This window comes from Heptranchias perlo, chromosome 3 (assembly GCF_035084215.1).
Source record: "Heptranchias perlo isolate sHepPer1 chromosome 3, sHepPer1.hap1, whole genome shotgun sequence".
In the NCBI taxonomy this organism is placed as follows: Eukaryota; Metazoa; Chordata; class Chondrichthyes; order Hexanchiformes; family Hexanchidae; genus Heptranchias; species Heptranchias perlo.
Genome location: NC_090327.1, coordinates 137,113,602 through 137,140,073, shown reverse-complemented (window position 1 = coordinate 137,140,073; position 26,472 = coordinate 137,113,602). Strand labels below are relative to the sequence as shown.

The following is a 26,472-nucleotide window of genomic DNA, read 5'->3' as shown; positions in this document are numbered from 1 at the left end:
GAGCTCTAGCTTTGGATGGCCTTCCTTTCCCCCTCGTAGGAATGTGTCTAGTCTGTACCTGAACTCTCTCCTCTTTCAAGGTCTCCCATTGCTCATTTACTGTTTTACCTGCCAACCTTTGATTCCAATTGTCTGGGAGAGATCCCTTTTTCACTCACTGAAATTAGCCCCCCTCTAGTTGTGCTTTTTCATGTTTGATTTTTCCTTGTTCTTTCCCATAACTATTCTAAACCTAATGACTTATATTATTATTTGGTACCAACCTTGTACGATGCGAACACCGCTCCAGCCAGGAATCGGTCCAGCTCTCTTGAAGGTACACAGTGAATCGTCAGCACTCACCGCACTAGCTGGCAGTCTGTTCCACGGGCCAACTGTTCTCTGGGAAAAGAAGAAACAGTAACTTATTTCTTCCTGTGTCTAATTTACACGCATGATCCCTGGTCATTTGTCACTATGCATACAATCTAGTTGCTTCATTATTTTATAGACCTCAATCAAATCGTCCCCGAGTGAAGTATATAGAACCATCTCCTTAACCCTCTCTGGGTTATTATTTTATAGCTGCTATGGATACATACTTTAGGGAGGAATTCCCGCCTACATAACGCAGTGGCCAGAATTACTGCCATAGTTGTAGTAAGGCTCAGGTAGGAGCAACAGTAAAGTGAAGGGCCCGGCCTGCGATGATTTTATCAGCAGATGTTGACATGTGGATCTGGCCCTCAAAAGGCTGTCTGTGGTTGGCATGCATGTACGCTCTTTGAAAAGGCTGTGAGTGATATACAAGAAAGAAACAAGCCCCTGATTTGTATAATTAAAACTGCAATTGTATTTCAGCTGGTGTGAGGCAATGACTGTGCTGCACTGCAAAATGTGCCTCTTATTGTCACCACAGCAACAATATTACTATGCACATGTACCCATTGTTACAGACAAACAGAATGACAGGTCTCTCTACAGCACTCATTGTTATCCATAGGGACATTAGGAACAGGAGAAGGCCATTCAGCCCCTCGAGCCTGCGCCGCCATTCAATGAGAACATGGCTGATCTGTACCTCAACTCCATTTACCCGCTGTAGCTCCATAACACCGGATACCCTTACCCAACGAAAATCTATCGATCTCAGTCTGGAAAGCTCCAATTGTCCCCCAGCATCCACAGCCTTTTGGGGGAAGACAGAGTTCCAGATTTCTACTACCCTTTGTGTGAAAAAGTGCTTCCGGATTTCGCTTTTGATGGCTCAGCTCTAATTTTAAGATTCTGTCCCCTTGTTCTTGATTTCCCCATTAGAGGAACTAGTAGGTAGAAAGAGGGATGAGGTCCTGCAGGCAGAATTTAGGGAGCTAGGAAAGAGATTAACAAGCAGCACCTCAAAGGTAGTAATCTCCGGATTACTCCCAGTGCCACACGCTAGCGAGTATAGAAATAGGAGGATAGAGCAGATGAATGCGTGGCTGGAGAGATGGTTCAGGAGGGAGGGCTTTAGATTCCTGGGGCATTGGAACCAGTTCTGGGGGAGGTGGGGCCTGTACAGGTCGGACAGGATGCACCTCAACAGAGCTGGGACCAATGTCATGCGGGGAGGTTCACTAGTGCTGTGGGGAGGGGTTTAAACTAATTTGGCAGGTGGATGGGCACCAGGATAGAGCATTGGAAAGGAAAAACAAGGGGCACAAAGGATCGGGAGAGACAGATAGCACTAGAATAAGAAATAGTACAGTATTAGATGGGATCAGACTAAGAGAGAATACGAGAAGGTCTAAGATAGGTTTGCAGTGCATGTGTGTAAACGCACAAAGCATGGTAAACAAGGTTGGTGAGCTGCAGGCAAATAGCCACATGGGAATATGATGTCGCGGTGATAACGAAGAACTGGCTCAAAAAAGGGCAGGATTGGGTACTAAATATTCCTGGATACAAGGTGTTCAGGAAAGATAGGGAAGGAAATAATTGTGAATCAAGAGATGAAAAGGAGGGAGGAACTTAAAACAGTTACAATCACCAGGGAAAGGGTTTTGAAAAAATTATTAGAACTAAAAGCTGACAAATCCCCTGGTCCTGACGGACTTCATCCTAAGGTCTTAAAAGAACTGGGTGCGGAGATAGTAGATGTATTGGTATTAATTTTCCAAAATTCCCTAGATTCTGGAAGGGTCCCATCAGATTGGAAAATAGCAAATGTAACTCCTCTATTCAAGAAAGGAGGGAGACAGAAAGCAGGAAACTACAGGCCAGTTAGCTTAACATCTGTCATAGGGAAAATGCTAGAATCTATTATTAAGGAGATTATAGCAGGGCACTTAGAAAATCTCAATGCAATCAGGCAGAGTCAACACGGCTTTGTGAAAGGGAAATTGTGTTTGACTAATTTATTAGAGTTCTTTGAGTAAGTAACAAGCAACATTGATAAAGGGGATCCTGTGGATATGGTGTACTTGGATTTCCAGAAGGCTTTTGACAAGGTGTCACATCAAAGGCTACTACACAAAATAAGAGCTCATGGTGTAGGGGGTAACATATTAGCATGGATAAAGGATTGGTTAGCTAACAGAAAACAGAGAGTAGGCATAAATGGGTCATTTTCAGGTTGGCAAGATGTAACGAGTGGAGTGCCACAGGGATCAGTGCTGGGACCTCAACTATTTACAATCTATATCAATGACTTGGATGAAGGGACCGAATGTATGGTTGCTAAATTTGCTGATGGCTCAAAGGTAGGTAGGAAAGTAAGTTGTGAAGAGAACATAAGGAGTCTGCAAAAGGATATAGATAGGTTCAGTGAGTGGGCAAAAATTTGGCAGATGGAGTATAATGTGGGAAAATGTGAACTTGTCCACTTTGGCAGGAGGAATAGAAAAGCAGTATATTATTTAAATGGAGAGAGATTGCAGAACTCTGAGGTACAGACGATCTGGGTGTCCTAGTACATGAATCACAAAAAGTTAGTATGCAGGTACAGCAAGTGATTAGGAAGGCAAATGGAATGTTGTCATTTATTGCAAGGGGAATGGAATATAAAAGCAGAGATGTTTTGCTACAGTTGTTCAGGGCATTGGTGAGACCACATCTAACATACTGTGTGCAGTTTTGGTCTCCTTATTTAATTGCTTTAGAAGCAGTTCAGAGAAGGTTCACTCGACTGATTCCTGGGATGAGGGGGTTATCTTATGAGGAAAGGTTGGACAAGTTGGGCCTGTATACACTGGAGTTTAGAAGAATGAGAGGTGATCTTATTGAAACATATAAGATCCTGAGGGGACTAGAAGGGGTAGATGCTGAGGGGATGTTTCCCCTTGTGGGAGAGACTAGAACTAGGGGACAGAGTTTAAAAATAAGGGGTCTCCCATTTAAGAAGGAGATAAGGAGAATTTTTTTCTCTCAGAGGGTCGTAAGTCTGTGGACCTCCCTTCCCCAGAGAGCGGTAGAGGCAGGGTCATTGAATATTTTTAAGGCTGAGTTAGATAGATTCCTGATTAACAAGGGAGTCAAAGGTTATAGTAGATAGACGGGAAAGTAGGGTTGAGGTCGCAATCAGATCAGCCAAGATCTTATCAAATGGCAGAGCAGGCTCGAGGGGCCGAATGGCCAAGTCCTGCTCTTAATTCATTTTTTCGTATGTATGTTCGTATGCATGGAAGAAGGGTGGGGGGGTGACATTATTGATTAAGGAGAATATTGCAGTACTGGAGAGAGAGGATATCCTGGAGGGGTCAAGGACAGAATCTATTTGGTTAGAGTTAAGAAACAATAGAGGTGCCATTACACTACTGGGTGTATTCTATAGGCCACCAACTAGTGGAAAGGAGATAGAGGAGCAAATTTGCAGGGAAATTACAGAGAGGTGCGAAAGCCGTAGAGTAGTGATAGTGGGGGACTTCAATTATCCTAATATAGACTGGGATAGTAATAATAATAAGGGGCAAAGAGGGGAGGAATTTTTGAAATGTGTTCAGGATAACTTTCTCGACCAGTACATTTCCGGCCCAATGAGGAAGGCAGCATTTCTGGACTTGGTTTTGGGGAATGAGGTGGGCCAAGTGTCAATGAGGGAACATTTAGGGAGCAGCGATCATATAGGATCATATAGCAGGACATAGACCACTCTAAATTAAAAATACTCAATTGGAGGAGGGCCAATTTCAGTGGGATGAGAACAGATCTGGTCCGGGTAAATTGGAATCAAAGATTGGCAAGCATAACTGTAATTGAACAATGGGCGGCCTTTAAAGAGGAGATGGTTCAGGTACAGTCTAGGTACATTCCCACGAGGGAGAAAGGTAGGGCAACTAAAGCCAGAGCACCCTGGATGACGAGATACAGAGTAAGATGAAGCAAAAAAAAAGGGGCATATGACAGATGTCAGGTTGACAAGTGAGAACCAGGCAGAATATAGAAAGCTCAGAGGGGAAGTGAAAAAGGAAATAAGAGGGGCAAAGAGAGAGTATGAGAATAGACTGGTGGCCAACATAAAAGGGAATCCAAAAGTCTTCTACAGACATGTAAACAGTAAACAGGTAGTAAGAGGAGGAGTGGGGCTGATTAGGGACCATAAAGGAGATCTACTCATGGAGGCAGAGGGCATGGCTGGAGTATTTTGCATCTGTCTTTACCAAGGAAGTAGATGCTGCCAGAGTCTCAGTAAAGGAAGATGTAGTTGAGATACTGGATGGGCTAAAAATTGATAGACGAGGTGCTAGAAAGGCTAGCTGGACTTGAAGTAGATAAGTCACCCGGTCCAGATGGGATGCCTCCTCGGTTGCTGAAGGAAGTAAGGGTGGAAATTGTGGAGGTGCTGGCCAAAATCTTCATCCGTAGATACGGGAGTGGTGCCAGAGGACTGGAGAATTGCAAATATTACACCCTTGTTCAAAAAAGGGTGTAAGGATAAACCCAGCAACTATAGGCCAGTCAGTTTAACCTCAGGAGAGGGGAAACTTTTAGAAACGATAATCTGGGACAGAATTAACAGTCACTTGAATGAGGGTGGATTGATTAGGGAAAGCCAGCACAGATTTGTTAAAGGCAAATCGTGTTTAACCAACTTGATAGAGTGTTTTGATGAGGTAACAGAGAGGGTAGATAAGGGCAATGCAGTTGATCTGGTGTATATGGACTTTCAAAAGGCATTTGATAAAGTGCCGCATAATAGGCTTATCATCAAGATTGAAGCCCATGGAATAAAAGGGGGCAGTAGCAGCATGGGTACAGAATTGGCTAAGTGACAGGAATCAGAGAGCAGTGGTGAATGGTTGTTTTTCGGACTGGAGGGAGGTGTACAGTGGTGCTCCCCAGGGGTCAGTGCTGGGACCACTGGTTTTCTTGATATATATTAATGACTTGGACTTGGGTGTACAGGGCACAATTTCAAAATTTGCAGATGACACAAAACTTGGAAGTGTAGTGAACAGTGAGGAGGATAGTGATAGACTTCAAGAGGATATATACAAGCTGGTGGCATGGGCGGACACGTGGCAGATGAAATTTAATGCAGAAAAATGCGAAGTGATACATTTCGGTAGGAAGAATGAGGAGAGGCAATATAAACTAGAGGACACAATTCTAAAAGGGGCACAGGAACAGAGAGAGCTGGGGGTATATGTACACAAATCATTGAAGGTGGCAGGGCAGGTTGAGAAAGCGGTTAAAAAAGCATATGGGATCCTGGGCTTTATAAATAGAGGCATAGAGTACAAAAGCAAGGGAGTCATGATTAACGTTTGTAAAACACTGGTTCGACCACAACTGGAGTATTGTGTCCAGTTCTGGGCACCGCACTTTCGGAAAGATGTGAAGGCCTTAGAGAGGGTGCAGAAAAGATTTACTGGAATGATTCCAGGGATGAGGGACTTTAGTTATATGGATAGACTGGAGAAGCTGGGGTTTTTCTCCTTGGAAGAGAGACGGTTGAGAGGAGATTTGATAGAGGTATTCAAAATCATGAAGGGTCTAGACAGAGTAGGTAGAGAGAAACTGTTCCCATTGGCAGAAGGTTCAAGAACCAGAGGACATAGATTTAAGGTGATTGGCAAAAGAACCAAAGGTGACATGAGGAAAAACCTTTTTACACAGCGAGTGGTTAGGATCTGGAATGCACTGCCCGAGGGGGTGGTGGAGGCAGATTCAATCATGGCCTTCAAAAGGGAACTGGATAAGTACTTGAAGAGAAAAAATTTGCAGGGCTACGGGGATAGGGCGGGGGAGTGGGACTAGCTGGATTGCACTTGCAGAGAGCCGGCACGGACGAGATGGGCCGAATGACCTCCTTCTGAGCTGTAGCTTTTCTATGATTCTAGTTTCTCCCTATCTATCCTATCAAATCCTTTTAACATTTCAAATACCTTGATCGGATCTCACTTCAATCTCCTAAACTCAAGGGAATACAAACCGAGTGTATGCACCCTGATCTCGTCATTTAACCCTCTAAGCCTCTGGTGAACCTGCACTGCAGCCCCTCCTATCCGGGAGTGTGGTTGAGTGTATGCTGCATATTCCCACTTTAAAACTTTGAAGCCAAGTGTATGATCACTTTTTGGCTGCTGTAAATGCCAGCTTATATCAGTCACCTGACCAACAAACTCTACCCCTGCTGCAGAAGAGAGGTAGCTGCAGGATGTCAGTGCAGTTCGAGAACCGCAGGCAGCGGGAGAGATGTGAAAAGTGGGAGTTCAAGTAACTAATAGAAAATCACATACCATAATCGTAGCTAAAAGTAATTTTTAGAACAGTGCCCAGTAAAGTGACTATCAAAAGTTACTTGGCGAATTCTTACGCCCAGGTCATAATCACCGAAAAGAATACATCATCAGCAATTTAAAAAAGAAATCTACCAATTGACAGCACCTCCCTTCCACCGAGAAGGACAAGAGCAGCAGGCACATGGGAACAACTCCACCTGCACGTTCCCCTCCAAGTCACACACCATCCCGACTTGGAAATATATCACCGTTCCTTCATCGTCGCTGGGTCAAAATCCTGGAAGTCCCTTCCTAACAGCACTGTGGGAGAACCGTCACCACACGGACTGCAGCGGTTCAAGAAGGCGGCTCACCACCACCTTCTCAAGGGCAATTAGGGATGGGCAATAAATGCCGGCCTCGCCAGCGACACCCACATCCCATGAACAAATAAAAAAAATCATCAAATTTCAATTAAACATAACCTACTAAAATAAAAACAGAAAATGCTGGAAATACTCAGCAAGTCAGGCAGCACCTGTGGAGAAAGAAACAGAGATAACGTTTCAGGTCAATGACCCTTCGTCAGAATTCAACTTTCTAATGCAGTTGAATAATAGATTGCACGTAAGTAAATAAAAGGCAAAGCTCTTTTGCATGTTGGGGCACACTGTACACAAAAGATTGCACACAATGCAATACTGCAACTGAATGAACATAACAACAGCATTAAAAAACCTGAAATGAAAACTGAAAACTGATCTGCATGGGGCTTTTTCAGTGAGTTTATCCAGTGAGTTGAGTCTCACAGACCAGAAAGATCCTGGATTCGATTCCAGGCCTGTGCTGAATTACTTGATCTTAACCATGGTGTCTGTACAACACCTTGCATTTAGACAGCACCTTTAATGGAGTAAAACGTCCCAAGGCACTTTACAGGAGCGATTATCAAATCCGAGCCACGTAAAAAGATGTTAGGACAGGTGACCAAAAGTTTGGTCAAAGAGGTAGGTTTTAAGGAGCGACTTAAAGGAGGAGAGAGAGGCGGAGAGGTTTATGGAGGGAGTTCCAGAGCTTAGGGCCTAGGCTTGTTAGACAGTGATTAGGAACAGGAACCCTGTCCCCCGAATTTACACTTCCCTAACCCAATGGCGGCCGCCATTACAATTGTCCTCAGTGCCCTTGGGTTAGGGAAGTGTAAATTCGGGGGACAGGGTTCCTGTTCATGATCACTGTCTATCAAGCCCTCCTGGGAGTGCTCATTTGTGGATGTTGGGTGAGAACAGGATCAGGCTCAGCTGTGATGCCCACTACAGTTGAGTAGCCTGCCAACACTCCTGGGAGCTACTTGAGCAAGTTATCAGGGGACTGCCAGAACGGGTGGATCGATAGTGTAACAAGACTCAGAAGAGGAAAACACTGGCAAAAAAAAAATTCACATGTTGACTAGTACACCGGAGGAGGTGTGAAATTAAAATAATTCAAAGTTTCTTTGAAACACAAGGGAACACTCGTGTTAATCCTGGCCGATTATAAGACATTAAAGTGACTCACTCCCACATTCTGGGTAATCTGGGTTAGGGCATTCTGTCATCACGTACGCATAGGGTTGCCAACTCTGGTTGGACATATTCCTGGAGGTTTCATCACGTGACCTCCCGCCTCCAACCGTCCCGCCCCCACACTCCCGTCACCCGACACGTCCACACCTGTGACGCACCACCTTCCCAGCCAATTGGAAAGCGAATAGCCTCTTCGTTACCCGATTGGACGATTCTTGATGGTCAGTCGAACAGCCTGTTTTCCCATGTCCGATATTTTTATAACTAATGAACAAAAGTGTTCAAAGACATCTTTAAAAAAAAAACACAATTTTTTATGCCCCCATTGATGTTTCTCCAGGGTTTTGCTCGCAGCGGTCCTCCTGGACATTAGTCTTTAATTCCTGGAGACTCCAGAGCAATCCTGGAGAGTTGGCAACCCTAAGTACAAGTGATAATGTGCCTGACACCAACCCCCTGGACAGCAAACACAACTGAATCCTGTGGTTTTACCTTATGGTAAGTGGAGAGGCTTCCAGATGCAAATTGTAAGCTCCCTTCTGGTAGGTTGTGCCTGCCTTTGGTGGCAACAAATGCCAAATGGTTTATGCCACTCACCTCTGCTGTGTTGTCAGCAGGAAATAAATTTCACTGATTCACGCACACAATGAATCACAACGGGAAGAGCCTGACTTTATTTACAAGGGAAACTAATCAATGAAGGGACAGGTAAAACTAATGGATTACAGAAACGCAGATTCCTAGAGCTGGAACCATTGCTGGAATAAATTAACCGGGCGCACCACTGCTTAGCAACGAAGAGCAAGAATGGTTAATTTATCTTCTTCTGCTAGGGTGGGACGTTGAGGCCAATTGCAGCAGCTTGAGTGCAATACAGTAAGCCCGACTGGAAATACATGTGCATATACCAGGTGAGAAACAGGCCTCATTTGACGATGCTCCATCAACAATAACAACTTCCATTTTAATGTAGTAAGACGTCCCAAGGTGCTTCACAGGAGCGATTATCAAACAAAATTTGGCACCGAGCCACATAAGGAGATATTAGGACAGGTGATCAAAAGCTTGGTCAAAGAGGTAGGTTTGAAGGAGCGTCTTAAAGGAGGAGAGAGAGGTAGAGAGGGGGAGAGGTTTAGGGAGGGAATTCCAGAGCTCAGGGCCCAGGCGGCTGAAGGCACGGCCGCCAATGGTGGAGGGATGAAAATCAGTGTTGCGCAAAAGGCCAGAATTGGAGGAGCGCAGAGATCTCGGAGGTTTGTAGGGCTGGAGGAGGTTACAGAGATAGGGAGGGGTGAGGCCATGGAGGGATTTGAAAACAAGAATGTGAATTTTAAAATCGAGGCATTGCCGGACTGGGAGCCAATGTAGGTCAGTGAGCACAGGGGTGATGGGTGATCGGGACTTGGTGCGAGTTAGGATTTGGGCAGCAGAGTTTTGGATGAGCTCAAGTTTACGGAGGGGGCAAGGTGGGAGGCTGGTCAGGACAGCATTGGAATAGTCGAGTGTAGAGGTAACAAAGGCACGGATGAGGGTTTCAACAGCAGATGAGCTGAGGCAGGGGCGGAGACGGGCGATGTTACGGAGGCTGAAGTAGGCGGTCTTGGTGATGGAGCGGATATGTGGTCGGAAGTTCATCTCAGGGTCAAATAGGACACCGAGGTTGTGAACGGTCTGGTTCAGCCTCAGACAGTGGCCAGGGGGAGGGATGGAGTCGGTGGATAGGGAACGGAGTTTGTGGTGGGGACCGAAGACAATGGATGTCGGACAAGCAGTGTGACCCAAATCAGAGGCAGTGGAGGGATTGAGGGAGGTGGTGGTGAGGTAGAGCTGGGTGTCGTCAGCCTACATGTGGAACCTGACGATGTGTTTTTGGATGACGTCGCTGAGGAGCAGCATTTAGATGAGAGTTAGGAGGGGGCCAAGGATAGATACTTGGGGGACTCTGCCTTCTACATTCAAGTAGCCTAGGGTTGCCAACCTTTCAGGATTGTCGTGCTGTGAATATCCCGGGAGAAAAACCATAGGGGAGTTTTAAAAAATGGTGCTTTTATTTTCATTTTCTCTGAACTCTTTTGTTGGTTAGTAATAGAAATATTGGAAATGGGGAGAAAAGGCTGTTTGACTGACAATCTCATCCAATTGGGTGACGAGGAATCTGTTCACTTTCTAATCAGTGCAGGGAGTTGAGGCACTGCGAGGATGGACGTGTCAGGCGACCAATGGTGGAGCGGTTGGAGGTTGGAGGTTATGTGATGAAATCTCCAGGAATACACCCAACCAGAGTTGGCAACCCTGAAGTTGCCCGCCAAGACTTGCCATTCAGGGGCAGACGAGCCATACAGGAAACCAGAAGGTTTCCCGAGTGCCCCTGTGCATGGTTCCATGCTGTATTATCGGCGCCTTCCTTTTGCCGTGAGAATCCCAAGGGATCCCGTGCCCTTTTTGAGGGAGCCCCTGTCGCCATTAACATTTACATGGGGGCACAAGTCACCATTTTCAGACAGGAGGAAAAGAAGTTGCATCACGTCTTCTCAGCAATGTCCCAAAGCACTTTGCACGCAACGAATAGCTTCAAAATGATAGTTGGCTGTGTTCTGCCTGCTGGCACTGGCTGACTCTCAGCGGATAAAGTCGAGCGATTTGCCTCTTCTGCCCATCCAAAGAAGAGGGAAGCTGCTATACTTCATTGTACGAGTGTCAGTAATGCTCCTTTAGAAGCCATGAACAAATGAATGGGAGTAGACAGATATACAGATGGCAGTAGATGCTGCTGGAGATGCCTCAAAAAGACCAATGGGGGAACGCAGCCCCTCTTCCTGGGTCGGGACCTGAAAACTGAAATTAGCTTCAAGAAATCACCGGGATTATTAGTCAGGGATTGGGATTATTAGTCAAACACTGGGATTATTAGTCAGGGATTGGGATTATTAGTCAAACACTGGGATTATTAGTCAGGGATTGGGATTATTAGTCAAACACTGGGATTATTAGTCAAACACTGGGATTATTAGTCAGGGATTGGGATTATTAGTCAGCTGCCGGGATTATTAGTCAGACATTGGGATTATTAGTCAGACGCCGGGATTATTAGTCAGGGATTGGGATTATTAGTCAAACACTGGAATTATTAGTCAGGGATTGGGATTATTAGTCAGCTGCCGGGATTATTAGTCAGACATTGGGATTATTAGTCAGGGATTGGGATTATTAGTCAGATGCCGGGATTATTAGTCAGGGATTGGGATTATTAGTCAGACGTAACCTCATGGCCCGGCATATTCCTCACTCTACTATTACCAACAAGCCAGGGGATCAACCCTGGTTCAGTGAGGAGTGTAGAAGAGCATGCCAGGAGCAGCAACAGGCGTACCGAAAAATGAGGTGCCAACCTGGTGAAGCTACAACTCAGGACTAATTGCATGCTAAACAGCGGAAGCAACATGCTATAGACAGAGCTAAGCGATTCCACAACCAACGGATCAGATCAAAGCTCTGCAGTCCTGACACATCCAGTCGTGAATGGTGGTGGACAATTAAACAACTAACTGGAAGAGGAGGCTCTGTAAACATCCCCATCCTCAACGATGGCGTAGTCCAGCACGTGAGTGCAAAAGACAAGGCTGAAGCGTTTGCAACCATCTTCAGCCAGAAGTGCCGAGTGGATGATCCATCTCGGCCTCCTCCTGATATCCCCACCATCACAGAAGCCAGTCTTCAGCCAATTCGATTCACTCCACGGGATATCAAGAAACGGCTGAGTGCACTGGATACAGCAAAGGCGATGGGCCCCGACAACATCCCGGCTGTAGTGCTGAAGACTTGTGCTCCAGAACTAGCTGCGCCTCTAGCCAAACTGTTCCAGTACAGCTACAACACTGGCATCTACCCGACAATGTGGAAAATTGCCCAGGTATGTCCTGTCCACAAAAAGCAGGACAAATCCAATCCGGTCAATTACCACCCCATCAGTCTACTCTCAATCATCAGCAAAGTGATGTAAGGTGTCGTCGACAGTGCTATCAAGCGGCACTTACTCACCAATAACCTGCTCACCGATGCTCAGTTTGGGTTCCGCCAGGACCACTCGGCTCCAGACCTCATTACAGCCTTCGTCCAAACATGGACAAAAGAGCTGAATTCCAGAGGTGAGGTGAGAGCGACTGCCCTTGACATCAAGGCAGCATTTGACCGAGTGTGGCACCAAGGAGCCCTAGTAAAATTGAAATCAATGGGAATCAGGGGGAAAACTCTCCAGTGGCTGGAGTCATACCTAGCACAAAGGAAGATAGTAGTGGTTGTTGGAGGCCAACTATCTCAGCCCCAGGGCACTGCTGCAGGAGTTCCTCTGGGCAGTGTCCTTGGCCCAACCATCTTCAGCTGCTTCATCAATGACCTTCCCTCCATCATAAGGTCAGAAATGGGGATGTTCGCTGACGATTGCACAGTGTTCAGTTCCATTCGCAACCCCTCAGATAATGAAGCAGTCCGAGCCCACATGCAGCAAGACCTGGACAACATCCAGGCTTGGCTCATAAGTGGCAATTAACATTCGTGCCAGACAAGTGCCAGGCAATGACCATCTCCAACAAGAGAGAGTCTAACCACCTCCCCTTGACATTCAACAGCATTACCATCGCCGAATCCCCCACCATCAACATCCTGGGGGTCACCATTGACCAGAAACTTAACTGGACCAGCCATATAAATACTGTGGCTACAGGAGCAGGTCAGAGGCTGGGTATTCTGCGGTGAGTGACTCCCCTCCTGACTCCCCAAAGCCTTTCCACCATCTACAAGGCACAAGTCAGGAGTGTGATGGAATACTCTCCACTTGCCTGGATGAGTGCAGCTCCAACAACACTCAAGAAGCTCAACACCATCCAGGACACAGCAGCCCGCTTGATTGGCACCCCATCCATCACCCTAAACATTCACTCCCTTCACCACCAGCGCATAGTGGTTGCAGTGTGTACCATTCACAGGATGCACTGCAGCAACTCGCCAAGGCTTCTTCGACAGCACCTCCCAAACCCACGACCTCTACCACCTAGAAGGACAAGAGCAGCAGGCACATGGGAACAACACCACCTGCACGTTCCCCTCCAAGTCACACACCATCCCGACTTGGAAATATATCGCCGTTCCTTCATCGTCGCTGGGTCAAAATCCTGGAACTCCCTTCCTAACAGCACTGTGGGAGAACCGTCACCACACGGACTGCAGCGGTTCAAGAAGGCGGCTCACCACCACCTTCTCAAGGGCAATTAGGGATAGGCAATAAATGCCGGCCTCGCCAGCGACGCCCACATCCCATGAGCGAATAAAAAAAAGCCAGGATGGGATTATTAGTCAGACACCGCCCGTTATCCCCCCGCCCAATATATACCCCACTCAATATACACCCCGCCCGTTGTATACCCCGCCCAATATACACACCACCCGTTATATACCCCGCCTGAAATACACCCCCCCGCCCCGTTATATATCCCGCTCGATATACACCCCGCCCATTATACACACCACCTGATTTTCCTTTTCATTGAAATCAAAGGGAGGGGGTGTATAACGGGCAGGGTATATAATGGGCAGAGTGTACAACTTGCGGGGTGTACAACGGGCAGGGTGTATATCGAGCGGGGTGTATATCGGGTGGGGTGTATATCGGGCGGGGTGTATATCGGGCGCGGTGTATATCGGCGGCATGTAAAATGGGCAGCGTGTATTTTGGGCAGGGTGTATAACGGGCGATGTGTATAACGGGCAGCATGTATATCGGGCGGGGTGTATATCGGGCGGGGTGTATATCGGGCGGGGTGTATAATGGGCAGCATGTATATCGGGCGGGGTCTATAATGGGCAGCATGTATATCGGGCGGGGTGTTTATCGGGCGGGGTCTATAATGGGCAGCGTGTATATCGGGCGGGGTGTATAACAGGCGGCGTGTTTAATGGGCGGGGTGTATAACGGGCGGCGTGTATATCGGGCGGGATGTATAACGGGCGGGGTATATAATGGGCAGTGTGTACAACTTGCGGGGTGTACAACGGGCATGGTGTATATCGGGCGGGGTGTATATCGGCGGCATGTAAAATGGGCAGCGTGTATTTTGGGCGGGGTGTATAACGGGCGATGTGTATAAGGGGCAGCGTGTATATCGGGCGGGGTGTATATCGGGCGGGGTGTATAACGGGCGGGGTGTTTATCGGGCGGGGTGTATATCGGGCGGGGTGTATATCGGGCGGGGTGTATAACGGGCGGGGTGTTTATCGGGCGGCGTGTATAACGGGCGGGGTGTATATCGGGCGGGGTGTATAACGGGCGGGGTGTATATCGGGCGGGGTGTATAACGGGCGGGGTGTATATCGGGCGGGGTGTATATCGGGCGGGGTATATATCGGGCGGGGTGTATAACGGACGGGGTGTATATCGGGCAGGGTGTATAACGGGCGGGGTGTATAACGGGCGGGGTGTATATCGGGCGGGGTGTATATCGGGCGGGGTGTATATCGGGCGGGGTGTATATCGGGCGGGGTGTATATCGGGTGGGGTGTATATCGGGCGGGGTGTATAACGGGCCGGGTGTATATCGGGCGGGGTGTATATCGGACGGGGTGTATATCGGGCGGGGTGTATATCGGGCGGGGTGTATAACGGGCGGGGTGTATATCGGGCGGGGTGTATATCGGGCGGGGTGTATAAGGGGCGGGGTGTATATTGGGCGGGGTGTATAACGGGCGGGGTGTATATCGGGCGGGGTGTATAATGGGCAGCATGTATATCGGGCGGGGTCTATAATGGGCAGCATGTATATCGGGCGGGGTGTTTATCGGGCGGGGTCTATAATGGGCAGCGTGTATATCGGGCGGGGTGTATAACAGGCGGCGTGTTTAATGGGCGGGGTGTATAACGGGCGGCGTGTATATCGGGCGGGATGTATAACGGGCGGGGTATATAATGGGCAGTGTGTACAACTTGCGGGGTGTACAACGGGCATGGTGTATATCGGGCGGGGTGTATATCGGCGGCATGTAAAATGGGCAGCGTGTATTTTGGGCGGGGTGTATAACGGGCGATGTGTATAAGGGGCAGCGTGTATATCGGGCGGGGTGTATATCGGGCGGGGTGTATATCGGGCGGGGTGTATAACGGGCGGGGTGTTTATCGGGCGGGGTGTATATCGGGCGGGGTGTATATCGGGCGGGGTGTATAACGGGCGGGGTGTTTATCGGGCGGCGTGTATAACGGGCGGGGTGTATATCGGGCGGGGTGTATAACGGGCGGGGTGTATATCGGGCGGGGTGTATAACGGGCGGGGTGTATATCGGGCGGGGTGTATATCGGGCGGGGTATATATCGGGCGGGGTGTATAACGGACGGGGTGTATATCGGGCGGGGTGTATAACGGGCGGGGTGTATATCGGGCGGGGTGTATATCGGGCGGGGTGTATATCGGGCGGGGTGTATATCGGGCGGGGTGTATAACGGGCCGGGTGTATATCGGGCGGGGTGTATATCGGACGGGGTGTATATCGGGCGGGGTGTATATCGGGCGGGGTGTATATCGGGCGGGGTGTATAACGGGCGGGGTGTATATCGGGCGGGGTGTATATCGGGCGGGGTGTATAAGGGGCGGGGTGTATATCGGGCGGGGTGTATAACGGGCGGGGTGTATATCGGGCGGGGTGTATATCGGACGGGGTGTATAACGGGCGGGGTGTATATCGGGCGGGGTGTATATCGGGGGCGGGGTGTATATCGGGCGGGGTGTATAACGGGCGGGGTGTGTATCGGGCGGGGTGTATATCGGGCGGGGTGTATATCGGGCGGGGTGTATATCAGGGGCGGGGTGTATATCGGGTGGGGTGTATATCGGGCGGGGTGTATATCGGGCGGGGTGTATATCGGATGGGGTGTATAACGGGCGGGGTGTATATCGGGCGGGGTGTATATCGGGGGCGGGGTGTATAATGGGCGGGGTGTATATCGGGCGGGGTGTATATCGGGGGTGGGGTGTATAACGGGCGGGGTGTATATCAGGCGGGGTGTATATCGGACGGGGTGTATATCGGGGGCGGGGTGTATATCGGGCGGGGTGTATATCGGGCGGGGTGTATATCGGGGGCGGGGTGTATAACGGGCGGGGTGTATATCGGGCGGGGTGTATATCGGGGGCGGGGTGTATAACGGGCGGGGTGTATATCGGGCGGGGTGTATATCGGGGGCGGGGTGTATATCGGACGGGGTGTATATCGGGCGGGGTGTATATCGGGGGCGGGGTGTATATCGGGCGGGGTGTATATCGGGCGGGGTGTATATCGGGCGGGGTGTATATCGGGGGCGGGGTGTATAATGGGCGGGGTGTATATCGGGCGGGGTGTATATCGGGGGCGGGGTGTATAACGGGCGGGGTGTATATCGGGCGGGGTGTATATCGGGGGCGGGGTGTATATCGGGCGGGGTGTATATCGGGCGGGGTGTATATCGGACGGGGTGTATAACGGGCGGGGTGTATATCGGGCGGGGTGTATATCGGGGGCGGGGTGTATATCGGGCAGGGTGTATATCGGACGGGGTGTATATCGGGCGGGGTGTATATCGGGCGGGGTGTATATCGGGCGGGGTGTATATCGGGCGGGGTGTATATCAGGGGCGGGGTGTATATCGGGCGGGGTGTATATCGGGCGGGGTGTATATCGGGCGGGGTGTATATCGGGCGGGGTGTATATCGGGCGGGGTGTATATCGGGCGGGGTGTATAATGGGCAGCATGTATATCGGGCGGGGTCTATAATGGGCAGCATGTATATCGGGCGGGGTGTTTATCGGGCGGGGTCTATAATGGGCAGCGTGTATATCGGGCGGGGTGTATAACAGGCGGCGTGTTTAATGGGCGGGGTGTATAACGGGCGGCGTGTATATCGGACGGGGTGTATATCGGGCGGGGTGTATATCGGGGGCGGGGTGTATATCGGGCGGGGTGTATATCGGGCGGGGTGTATATCGGGCGGGGTGTATATCGGGGGCGGGGTGTATAATGGGCGGGGTGTATATCGGGCGGGGTGTATATCGGGGGCGGGGTGTATATCGGGCGGGGTGTATATCGGGCGGGGTGTATATCGGACGGGGTGTATAACGGGCGGGGTGTATATCGGGCGGGGTGTATAACGGGGGCGGGGTGTATATCGGGCAGGGTGTATATCGGGCGGGGTGTATATCGGGCGGGGTGCATATCGGGCGGGGTGTATATCGGGCGGGGTGTATATCAGGGGCGGGGTGTATATCGGGCGGGGTGTATATCGGGCGGGGTGTATATCGGGCGGGGTGTATATCGGGCGGGGTGTATATCGGGCGGGGTGTATAATGGGCAGCATGTATATCGGGCGGGGTCTATAATGGGCAGCATGTATATCGGGCGGGGTGTTTATCGGGCGGGGTCTATAATGGGCAGCGTGTATATCGGGCGGGGTGTATAACAGGCGGCGTGTTTAATGGGCGGGGTGTATAACGGGCGGCGTGTATATCGGGCGGGATGTATAACGGGCGGGGTATATAATGGGCAGTGTGTACAACTTGCGGGGTGTACAACGGGCATGGTGTATATCGGGCGGGGTGTATATCGGCGGCATGTAAAATGGGCAGCGTGTATTTTGGGCGGGGTGTATAACGGGCGATGTGTATAAGGGGCAGCGTGTATATCGGGCGGGGTGTATATCGGGCGGGGTGTATATCGGGCGGGGTGTATAACGGGCGGGGTGTTTATCGGGCGGGGTGTATATCGGGCGGGGTGTATATCGGGCGGGGTGTATAACGGGCGGGGTGTTTATCGGGCGGCGTGTATAACGGGCGGGGTGTATATCGGGCGGGGTGTATAACGGGCGGGGTGTATATCGGGCGGGGTGTATAACGGGCGGGGTGTATATCGGGCGGGGTGTATATCGGGCGGGGTATATATCGGGCGGGGTGTATAACGGACGGGGTGTATATCGGGCGGGGTGTATAACGGGCGGGGTGTATATCGGGCGGGGTGTATATCGGGCGGGGTGTATATCGGGCGGGGTGTATATCGGGTGGGGTGTATATCGGGCGGGGTGTATAACGGGCCGGGTGTATATCGGGCGGGGTGTATATCGGACGGGGTGTATATCGGGCGGGGTGTATATCGGGCGGGGTGTATAACGGGCGGGGTGTATATCGGGCGGGGTGTATATCGGGCGGGGTGTATAAGGGGCGGGGTGTATATCGGGCGGGGTGTATAACGGGCGGGGTGTATATCGGGCGGGGTGTATAATGGGCAGCATGTATATCGGGCGGGGTCTATAATGGGCAGCATGTATATCGGGCGGGGTGTTTATCGGGCGGGGTCTATAATGGGCAGCGTGTATATCGGGCGGGGTGTATAACAGGCGGCGTGTTTAATGGGCGGGGTGTATAACGGGCGGCGTGTATATCGGGCGGGATGTATAACGGGCGGGGTATATAATGGGCAGTGTGTACAACTTGCGGGGTGTACAACGGGCATGGTGTATATCGGGCGGGGTGTATATCGGCGGCATGTAAAATGGGCAGCGTGTATTTTGGGCGGGGTGTATAACGGGCGATGTGTATAAGGGGCAGCGTGTATATCGGGCGGGGTGTATATCGGGCATGGTGTATATCGGGCGGGGTGTATAACGGGCGGGGTGTTTATCGGGCGGGGTGTATATCGGGCGGGGTGTATATCGGGCGGGGTGTATAACGGGCGGGGTGTTTATCGGGCGGGGTGTATATCGGGCGGGGTGTATATCGGGCGGGGTGTATATCGGGCGGGGTGTATATCGGGTGGGGTGTATATCGGGCGGGGTGTATAACGGGCCGGGTGTATATCGGGCGGGGTGTATATCGGACGGGGTGTATATCGGGCGGGGTGTATATCGGGCGGGGTGTATATCGGGCGGGGTGTATAACGGGCGGGGTGTATATCGGGCGGGGTGTATATCGGGCGGGGTGTATAAGGGGCGGGGTGTATATCGGGCGGGGTGTATAACGGGCGGGGTGTATATCGGGCGGGGTGTATATCGGACGGAGTGTATAACGGGCGGGGTGTATATCGGGCGGGGTGTATATCGGGGGCGGGGTGTATATCGGGCGGGGTGTATAACGGGCGGGGTGTATATCGGGCGGGGTGTATATCGGGCGGGGTGTATATCGGGCGGGGTGTATATCAGGGGCGGGGTGTATATCGGGCGGGGTGTATATCGGGCGGGGTGTATATCAGGCGGGGTGTATATCGGATGGGGTGTATAACGGGCGGGGTGTATATCGGGCGGGGTGTATATCGGGGGCGGGGTGTATAATGGGCGGGGTGTATATCGGGCGGGGTGTATATCGGGGGTGGGGTGTATAACGGGCGGGGTGTATATCGGGCGGGGTGTATATCGGACGGGGTGTATATCGGGGGCGGGGTGTATATCGGGCGGGGTGTATATCGGGCGGGGTGTATATCGGGGGCGGGGTGTATAACGGGCGGGGTGTATATCGGGCGGGGTGTATATCGGGGGCGGGGTGTATAACGGGCGGGGTGTATATCGGGCGGGGTGTATATCGGGGGCGGGGTGTATATCGGACGGGGTGTATATCGGGCGGGGTGTATATCGGGGGCGGGGTGTATATCGGGCGGGGTGTATATCGGGCGGGGTGTATATCGGGCGGGGTGTATATCGGGGGCGGGGTGTATAATGGGCGGGGTGTATATCGGGCGGGGTGTATATCGGGGGCGGGGTGTATAACGGGCGGGGTGTATATCGGGCGGGGTGTATATCGGGGGCAGGGTGTATATCGGGCGGGGTGTATATCGGGCGGCGTGTATAACGGGCGGGGTGTATATCGGGCGGGGTGTATATCGGGGGCGGGGTGTATATCGGGCAGGGTGTATATCGGACGGGGTGTATATCGGGCGGGGTGTATATCGGGCGGGGTGTATATCGGGCGGGGTGTATATCGGGCGGGGTGTATATCAGGGGCGGGGTGTATATCGGGCGGGGTATATATCGGGCGGGGTGTATATCGGGGGGGGTGTATATCGGGGGCGGGGTGTATATCGGGCGGGGTGTATATCGGGCGGGGTGTATATCGGGGGCGGGGTGTATATCGGGCGGGGTGTATATCAGGGGCGGGGTGTATATCGGGCGGGCTGTATATCGGGGGCGGGGTGTATATCGGGCGGGGTGTATAACGGGCGGGGTGTATATCGGGCGGGGTGTATATCGGGCGGGGTGTATAATGGGCGGGGTGTATATCGGACGGGGTGTATATCGGACGGGGTGTATAACGGACGGGGTGTATATCGGGCGGGGTGTATAACGGGCGGGGTGTATAACGGGCGGGGTGTATATCGGGTGGGGTGTATAACGGGCGGGGTGTATATCGGGCGGGGCGTATAACGGACGGGGTGTATAACGGGCGGGGTGTATATCGGACGGGGTGTATATCGGGCGGGGTGTATATCGGGCGGGGTGTATATCGGACGGGGTGTATATCGGACGGGGTGTATAACGGGCGGGGTGTATATCGGGCGGGGTGTATATCGGGCGGGGTGTATATCGGACAGGGTGTGTATCGGACGGGGTGTATATCGGACGGGGTGTATATCGGGCGGGGTGTATATCGGGCGGGGTGTATATCGGACGGGGTGTATATCGGGCGGGGTGTATATCGGGCGGGGTGTATAACGGGGGCGGGGTGTATATCGGACGGGGTGTATATCGGGCGGGGTGTATATCGGGCGGGGTGTATAACGGGCGGGGTGTATAACGGGCGGGGTGTATATCGGGCGGGGTGTATATCGGACGGGGTGTATAACGGGGGCGGGGTGTATATCGGGGGGGGGGGGGTGTATATCGGGGGCGGGGTGTATATCGGGCGGGGTGTATATCGGGCGGGGTGTATATCGGGGGCGGGGTGTATATCGGGCGGGGTGTATATCGGGGGCGGGGTGTATATCGGGCGGGGTGTATATCGGGGGCGGGGTGTATATCGGGCGGGGTGTATAACGGGCGGGGTGTATATCGGGCGGGGTGTATATCGGGCGGGGTGTATATCGGGCGGGGTGTATAACGGGCGGGGTGTATATCGGACGGGGTGTATATCGGACGGGGTGTATAACGGACGGGGTGTATATCGGGCGGGGTGTATATCGGACGGGGTGTATAACGGACGGGGTGTATAACGGGCGGGGTGTATATCGGGCGGGGTGTATATCGGGCGGGGTGTATAACGGGCGGGGTGTATATTGGGCGGGGTGTATAACGGACGGGGTGTATAACGGGCGGGGTGTATATCGGACGGGGTGTATATCGGGCGGGGTGTATATCGGGCGGCGTGTATATCGGACGGGGTGTATATTGGACGGGGTGTATAACGGGGGGGGTGTATATCGGGCGGGGTGTATATCGGGCGGGGTGTATATCGGACAGGGTGTATATCGGACGGGGTGTATATCGGACGGGGTGTGTATCGGGCGGGGTGTATATCGGGCGGGGTGTATAACGGGGGCGGGGTGTATATCGGACGGGGTGTATATCGGGCGGGGTGTATATCGGGCGGGGTGTATAATGGGGGGGGGGTGTATATCGGGCGGGGTGTATATCGGACGGGGTGTATATCGGACGGGGTGTATATCGGGCGGGGTGTATATCGGGCGGGGTGTATAACGGGGGCGGGGTGTATATCGGACGGGGTGTATATCGGGCGGGGTGTATAACGGGCGGGGTGTATATCGGGCGGGGTGTATATCGGGCGGGGTGTATATCGGGCGGGGTGTATATCGGGCGCGGGGTGTATAACGGGGGCGGGGTGTATATCGGACGGGGTGTATATCGGACGGGGTGTATAACGGGCGGGGTGTATCTCGGACGGGGTGTATATCGGGCGGGGTGTATATCGGGCGGGGTGTATATCGGGCGGGGTGTATATCGGGCGGGGTGTATATCGGACGGGGTGTATAACGTGGGCGGGGTGTATAACGGGCGGGGTGTATATCGGGCGGGGTGTATATCGGGGGCGGGGTGTATAACGGGGGCGGGGTGTATAACGGGCGGGGTGTATATCGGGCGGGGTGTATATCGGGGGCGGGGTGTATAACGGGGGCGGGGTGTATATCGGGCGGGGTGTATAACGGGCGGGGTGTATATCGGGCGGGGTGTATATTGGGTGGGGTGTATAACGGGCGGGGTGTATATCGGACGGGGTGTATAACGGGCGGGCAATCTGATATCGCCTGTTTTGCTCCTCTGCCGAAGTTGAAAGTTTTCCTCAATATGCCAAAAGTTGTAACACACACCTGCCCACAGTTCAGCGATGACTATGGAGAAAGTGAAAAAAAGTTCACATTCATGTGTGACGAAGTGTTTCCTAATTTCTCCACTGAATGGCCTCGCTCTGATTTTAAGGTTATATCCTCCAGCAGCAGAAAAGGTTTCTCTCTGTCACAGATCACCAAAATGTAGTGGTCAGGTACAAAAAATAATCAAGAAGGCTGATGGAATGTTAACCTTTATAACTAGAGGGCTAGAATGTAAACGGGAGGAAGTTTTGCTACAACTATACAAACCCCTGGTTAGACCACATCTGGAAAACACCACACCTTAGAAAGGATATATTGGTCTTGGAAGGAGTGCAGTGCAGATTCAGCCGTATGTTACCAGGGCTCCAAGGGTTAGATTATGAGGAGAGATTATATAATCTAGGCTTGTATTCTCTGAAATATAGAAGGTTGAGCAGTGAAGTTCTTCGGATTTTGAAAGGGTGGATAGAGAGAAACTTTTTCCGCTGGTGGGGGAGTCCATGCTGGCGCTTCAAAGGGTGAGAGTGAGTAACACTGCGTCTTCTTAAAAGTTCTCCTCAGTCTGTGTGACCCCAACAGCCGAGACGTCTGATTAACCGAGAATAAGGGGAGAGGGACAAGGTGAGCAGTGCAATGCAGCACCAGGTGGTCATGCTGAATGTGTGACTGAGTGAGTGAGAGAGTTAGGTAGAAAGAGAAAAGGAAGGGAAGATACCCTGGTGTGTGTGATCAATAGCCTTTTACTAGCCAAGGGTATTAAGGGAACCAAGGCGGGTAAATGGAGTTAGGTCACAGATTGATGAATGGTGGAACAGGCTCGAGGGGCTGAATGGCCTACTCCTGTTCCTTTGAACTGAGAAGAAGGAAATACATTGCAACTGGATTTGAATTGATTGGTGAAGTGGGCCAAAGATTTATAAATGTCCTTCAGTGTAGATAAGTTTGCAGTTATGTACCCAGGTGTTATGAAGTTGGGTATAGAGTAAGAGGTGGATTAGAGGTGACAGGGAGAGAAACTTGAGAGTGATCATTGGATCTCGCTTGAGGCTCAAGCAGAGTGTCTGGTAGCTGCAGCTAAAGCAAATATGGGGGTCTTGGGTTGTATTGCCCAGCTGTAAGTACCCAGAAGGGTACGGTAGCATAGTGGTTATGTTATGGGACTAGTAATCCTGAGGCCTGGACTAATAATCTGGGGTCATGAGTTCAAATCCCACCATAGCAGATTGGGGGGGGAAATATAAATTCAATTAATTAAATAAAATTGGAATTAAAAAAACTAGTATCAGTAATGGTGGCTATAAAACTACTGGATTGTTGTAAAAACCCATCTGGTCCTTTAAAGAAACCTGGTCTGGCCTATATGTGACTCCAGACCCACAGCAATGTGGTTGTAAAATCTCACTTTAAAAAAAAAAGTCATTATAAGAATAAAGTTGGACGGACCACCAGACACGACAAAGGCAAACCAAGCCCAGTTGACCCTGCAAAGTCCTCCTCACTCACAGAATCACACCTTTCAGCCAATGTCCCAGACTCCTCTATCACCATCCCCGGGTATGTCCTGTCGAGGTGGCAGTACAGTGATATACAGTCAGGAGGGAGTGGCCCTGGGAGTCCTCAACATGGACTCGTGGCATCAGGTCAAAGATGGGCAAGGAAACTGCCCTCCCTCAACTGATGGATCAGTCCTCCTCCATGTTGAACACCACTTGAAGGAAGCACTGAGGGACACCATCCAACGTGTTGTGTGGCACTACCACCGTGCTAAATGAGATAGATTCAGAACACAATCGTAGCAGCTCAAAACTGGGCATCCATGAGGTGCTGTGGGCCATCAGCAGAATTGTATTCTAGCACAATCTGTAACCTCATGGCCTGCCATATTCCTCACTCTACCATTACCAGCCAAGAGATCAACCCTGGTTCAATGAGTGTAGAAGAGCATGCCAGGAGCAGCACCAGGCATACTGAAAAATGAGGTGCCAACCTGGTGAAGCTACAACTCAGGACGACAGGCATGCTAAACAGCGGAAGCAACATGCTATAGACAGAGCTAAGCAATTCCACAACCAACGGATCAGATCAAAGGTGAAGAACTAACAGGAAGAAGGAGGCTCTGTAAACATCCCCAACCTCAACTGATAGCGGAGTCCAGCACGTGAGTGCAAAAGATGCGTCTGAAGCGTCTGCAGCCAGAAGTGGCGAGTAGATGATCCATCTCGGCCTCCTCCCGATATTCCCATCATCACAGAAGCCAGTCTTCAGTTAATTCGATTCAAGAAACGGCTGAGTGCACTGGATACAACAAAGGCTATGGGTCCCGGCTTGTAGTGCTGAAAGACTTGTGCTCCAGAACTAGCTGCGCCTCTAGCCAAGCCTTTTCCAGTACAGCTACAACACTGGCATCTACCCAACAATGTGGAAAATGTCCTGTCCACAAAATCTGGCCAATTACAGGTGCTATCAAGTGGCACTTGCTCACTGATACTCAGTTTGGGTTCCGCCAGGACCACTCGGCTCCAGACCTCATTACAGCCTTGGTCCAAACATGGACAAAAGAGCTGAATTCCAGAGGTGAGGTGAGAGTGACTGCCCTTGACATGAAGGCAGCATTTGACCGAGTGTGGCACCAAGGAGCCCTAATAAAATTGAAGTCAATGGGAATCAGGGGGAAAACTCTCCAGTGGCTGGAGTCATACCGAGCACAAAGGAAGATGGTAGTGGTTGTTGGAGGCCAATCATCTCAGCCCCAGGACATTGCTGCAGGAGTTCCTCAGGGCAGTGTCCTCGGCCCAACCATCTTCAGCTGCTTCATCAATGACCTTCCCTCCATCATAAGGTCAGAAATGGGGATGTTCGCTGATGACTGCACAGTGTTCAGTTCCATTCGCAACCCCTCAGGTAATGAAGCAGTCCGAGCCTGCATGCAGCAAGACCTGGACAACATCCAGGCTTGGCTCATAAGTGGCAATTAACATTCGCGCCAGACAAGTGCCAGGCAATGACCATCTCCAACAAGAGAGTGTCTAACCACCTCCCCTTGACATTCAACAGCATTACCATCATCAAATCCCCCACCATCAACATCCTGGGGGTCACCATTGACCAGAAACTTAACTGGACCAGCCATATAAATACTGTGGCTACACGAGCAGGTTAGAGGCTGGGTATTCTGCGGCGAGTGACTCACCTCCTGAATCTCCAAAGCCTTTCCACAAGGCACAAGTCAGGAGTGTGATGGAATACTCTCCACTTGCTTGGATGAGTGCAGCTCCAACAACACTCAAGAAGCTCGACACTATCCAAGATGAAGCAGCCCACTTGATTGGCACCCCATCCACCACCCTAAACATTCACTCCCTTCACCACCAGCGCACTGTGGCTGCAGTGTGTACCATCCACAGGATGCACTGCAGCAACGCGCCAAGGCTTCTTCGACAGCACCTCCCAAACCCGCGATCTCTACCACCTAGAAGGACAAGAGCAGCAGGTACATGGGAACAACACCACCTGTACGTTCCCCTCCAAGTCACACACCATCCCGACTTGGAAATATATCGCCGTTCCTTCATCGTCGCTGGGTCAAAATCCTGGAACTCCCTTCCTAACAGCACTGTGGGAGAACCTTCACCACACGGACTGCAGTGGTTCAAGAAGGCGGCTCACCACCACCTTCTCAAGGGCAATTAGGGATGGGCAATAAATGCTGGCCTCACCATTGACACCCACATCCCATGAACGAATAAAAAAAAAAGCCTGTTCAGTATAAAACACGGACTGTGATAATAGGTATATATGAGGCTTTGGTGCGACTTCTTATGCACTATGTACAATCTTGGTCCCCCAACCTCAAAAAGATACAGAGAAGGGCAACGAGCATGATTCCCAGCCTAAGTGCATTGAGATTTTC

At 51.2% G+C, this 26,472-nt stretch overlaps 1 long non-coding RNA gene across 1 annotated transcript; it reads right to left on the bottom strand.

Moving 5' to 3' along the window:
• Positions 1-273: 273 nt before the first annotated feature.
• LOC137307321 (uncharacterized) lies at positions 274-8,847 on the bottom strand. Its single transcript, XR_010959106.1, has 3 exons — positions 8,735-8,847; positions 7,170-7,218; positions 274-381 (listed from the first exon to the last, which is right to left on the bottom strand). It is a non-coding gene; the product is annotated as an uncharacterized lncRNA (long non-coding RNA).
• Positions 8,848-26,472: the final 17,625 nt, after the last annotated feature.